The sequence below is a fragment of the Octopus bimaculoides genome, chromosome 13 (assembly GCF_001194135.2).
Source record: "Octopus bimaculoides isolate UCB-OBI-ISO-001 chromosome 13, ASM119413v2, whole genome shotgun sequence".
NCBI lineage: Eukaryota > Metazoa > Mollusca > Cephalopoda > Octopoda > Octopodidae > Octopus > Octopus bimaculoides.
In genome coordinates this window covers 22,518,309-22,522,777 of record NC_068993.1, presented here as the reverse complement: position 1 = coordinate 22,522,777, position 4,469 = coordinate 22,518,309, and positions in this window count along the sequence as shown.

The window sequence follows — 4,469 nt, the reverse complement described above, 5'->3', positions numbered from 1 at the left end:
GAGAGAGAGAGAGAGAGAGAGAGAGAACGGGAGAGAGTGAGAGAGAGAGAGAACGGGAGAGAGTGAGAGGGAGAGATTTGGTTATAAGGATTCTTTAGAACTAAGGTACATCAACACGTAGGACGCCGCAAAGAGCTAGGTGTGATAACAGAGATCTCACAGTGAGGCAAACAACATTAGTGGCATCAAATATGGGTTGGATGCTGAAGGTATGCAAGTACCAAATCCAATTTAAACCGTAGATTTGACTCTGGAGTTGGTCCTCGGAGTGGCATCGGTATAAAATTAAACACATATGCATGAATATATGTATATGTTTATTTAGATCTTTTATCTGTTATCTTTTATTGTTTTACTGGTTGAATTGCGGCCATGCTAGGGCACCTCCTTGAAGAAATTTTAGTCGAATGAACTGATCCTACTACCTTTTTGAAAGCCTGGTACTTATTGTATTCCCTACTCTTGCCGAACCGCTATGTTACAGACACGTAGACACACGAACACCGGTTGTCAAGCGGTGGAGGGGAAACAAACACAGTCACAAAGTCACACACACAGGTATATATATGTATATACACATATATATAAAGCCCGTTGTATGTATATGTATATATATATATATATATATATATATATATATATATATATATATATATATATATGCGACGGGCTTTCAGTTTCCATCTTCCATATCCACTCACAAAGCCTTGATAGGTCGCCGAGGCTATAGTTGAAGACACTTGCCCAATAGACATACGTACATACATACATACATACATACATACATACATACATACATACATAGATGGAAGAAAGAGAAAAAAGAAAACGAAGGATGTACAATCCTTCAGAGTTTAACCATGCAAAGTGAGTTGCTTCATTAGTTAAAACGTTTAATGACAATTTTCACTCCATTAACTTTTAATTATCATAGCAGATGTTTACTCGATATCAGTTACATTAAATTGCAACGCATTTTGGGAGTTCAATTTTTCTACAATGGAGGATAGATGACGATAAATGTAGCGTCTACCTTAAAGGCAACAGGAAAGCACTCCCCATTTATAGCTTGATTTGAACTCATAATCTCTAAGTGATGTCGAACATCAGACGTATTAAGTTGTTATCTATTGTCATTGCCCTTATGAGACGTGATTTGAGAAAGATTCGGTTGGTTTTTCTAGCAAGTCGAAAGACAACATAGAACCCTCCTCCTTGGAGCCAAGACTTGCGATTCCTTTAAACCAATTATATTTTCTTTTAACGATTGTGTTTTTGTGAAAATTGTGATTTGTGTGTTCTTAAAGTTTCACGCCACAGAACGCTTTGTATATGCAGTTACTACGTCTCTAGCAATAAAACTTACCAGTTGTTCTAGGTGAAGCATCGTTTGTATAAACAAATGCTTTTGCTTTTTTGTTTGTTTGTTTTTTTGTTTTTGTTTTTTTTTGTTTTTTTTTAGTTCCTAATTTTGACAGATACATCGTGAATGAAAGGTATCATATGTGCAAACAAGACACTTTAGATGTAGAATGGAAATTCATGCAGACGAAGATAGAAACTGAGGCAACGGAATAGTTTTTCACTAACGTGAGTAAGAAGTGATGGCTTTCAGAAAACAATATTTATTAGTACACCATCTGACTTTCTGCTCTTAGTTAAAGTTAAATGTCTTCGCATGCCAGAAGATCGATAGAAGCCACTTGAAATAAATGAAAACGTTGATTTATTGTGCAGCAATATATCAGCCGTCATGTCTATTGGCCACACTTTACGTCAGATATCACCTCTTCACTCATTCGTCTGGATCACTGACACAAACACGACACTAAAAGCAGTGAATAGCTTTTTTAGTGGGGGCACCTTCTTAAAGTCAGTACTCGAAATGATAGAAAGAGACATACAACGACCAACTTGATTACATGATCGTAGTACTTAAGAGAGTATCACGAGTTATTTGGGATATACAGTCGTAGGTTCATGTTTCACACCAGAGCTTAACATATGTACATTCTTGAGTTAGAACGATCGCGCTGAAAAAACGAACCGTAATTGACTTAATTTGTGAATGTTATGATGTATAGCGTCATGTGAATCCCTGGGTTGTTAAAGCTTATTTTCTGATAATAAATTTTTCACGCAAGCTCACCAAAATACACGAAAATGTAGTAATTTTTAAATATCAATTCAAAGACGTTATAAAACATTAAACAGATAAGAATACGTTTAACTTTGCTTCTATTATATTAAAAGAGAATATATTCATTAAACTACTTCATTGCTTTATCAGTTTTTCTGGCATGCCCTCACAAGACTACTGTGGATTCCATTTCATGCAGTTAATGGCATCGTGCAAAGATTTGGATCTCGTTAACGCATTTAAGGTGAGCGTTGGGGAAAAGATACTATTTTTAACTTTATTATTGATGAATAAGGTGAAATTTCTTTTAGCAATTTCTGAAAAATGCGGCATTAAAAAGAGAGTGATCATAAATGTTGTCAATAAAAGGAAGCGGTATAAAGTCACCCTATTATTGCTAGGATAAATTAAATTAAAATTTCATTGGCATTTTTTCTGATTTAGAGGTTGATTTTGCATAATGGACTCCGTCAACTCTTTATTAATTTTTTCATAATATTTTTTGAGAACTATAATGGAAGTTTCATAATTATACTGGAATAATTGATTTTGTCTTTCCCTCAATAGCATAAGTTTGATTCAATGCCTCGAGCAACTCTCAGTTTACAAACAGTTCTCATGATAAAAGACCTTAAATATTTGCTTTGTAAAGCAATAAAGAAATTTTTAATATTTACTCGAAATTCTTTCGGAAATGACACAACAATAATTGCAAAGTATCCTGAGCTATATTCTAAGATCAATAACATTAATTGTACTTAAATCATCAGGTCTCAAAATGTTTCGTGTGATGAAATTACTGAGAAACTCTTCAACACAGATAGGAAGAAATTCTTAATATAAGTGAAGTAGATAGAAAATCTCTATAAGAGATGGAGGTAGTAATTATACTGAGAAGTAATGTTTATCGCCATATTTCAATGTTACTACCCTTTTTAACCCCAGCAAGAGCCTCTTCCAGTTATTGGAGAAGGCTCTTCCTGGGGTTAAAAACTAGTAATGCCCAACAGTTACATTGATGTAGCGATAAACATTAATTCTTGATATATTTACTTTAAATTTCAATGTAAGCTGTTTCATGCGAAATATATTTTCTAACAGCAATTTTGTGAAGCCTCTCAAATTGTTGAAGCATTTCGAGCACCATTTTCTCAATCAGTTAGATTAAAGATAAGTGCAGACCAATTTTCCAAACATGATTTTCACCCCGTCAAGGATAAGCCATCTTCTGCAGAGAATGTGAAAAATTTCTTGAGGATTAATATTTGCAAATTATTGAAATTTGTTATTTAGGAGAAGGAAACTATTGTTAAATTATGGAAATATATTTCCAATTAACTTTATAAATAACGTGGCAGTTAGTGTCGGCTTTGGAAGCACAGTGTAACGAAAAGTAAGAAAAAAAATGGTTTGCATAATGATATGAGGTTTTTATTGTCTTACACTCTGGTACGAGATTCTTCAGATCACATTAGAAACATATATAGGTCCCTATGTCTCTAAGACTCCTCATATTTTATTTCTTGAATTAATTGAAATATTGGCAATGAGGTGAGGTAAATCATCTAAAATAACAATTGCTAACTCGTAGTTTGTAATCAATATAACAGCTGCGGAGTTTAAGTTCTGCAGCTGCTCCATTCACTGGGTGAAAATCATACAAAAGACAGAAAAAATAGACAAATCAACAAACAGATTTATGTTCATATATTAATGGTGTGTGTGTTGTACAAATATTAGTGTCAAATGTTGGCACAAGGCCGGTAATTTCGGGGTGGTGGGTAAGTAGATTATATCAGCCCCAGTGCTCAACTGGTTTTATTTTATCAACCCACGAAAGGATAAAAGGTAAAAGTCAACCTCAGTGAATTTGAACTCAGACGTAAAGACGTAGAAAATGCCTCTAAGCACTTTGTCCGGAGTGCTAACAATTCTGCCAGATCACCGCTTTAAGTGCTGTAGACATATTCATATCAAGTGTCTTGAAAAACAAATACAAAAATAAAACTATATATGTGTGTCTGTGTGTATATGTAGTGAGGGAGATACTTTCATGTGTGTATGTCAACATATATATAGTCATATATTAAGACGGCGGGCTGGCAGAATCGTTAGCACGCCAGGCGAAATGCTTAGCGGTATTTCGTGTATTGTTACGTTCTGAGTTTAAATTCCGCCGAGGTCGACTTTGCCTTTCATCATTTCGGGGTCGATTAAATAAGTACCAGTTACGCACTGGAGGTCGATGTAATCGACTTAATCCCTTTGTCTGTCCTTGTTTGTCTCCTCTATGTTTAGCCCCCTGTGGGCAATAAAGAAATAAACATAT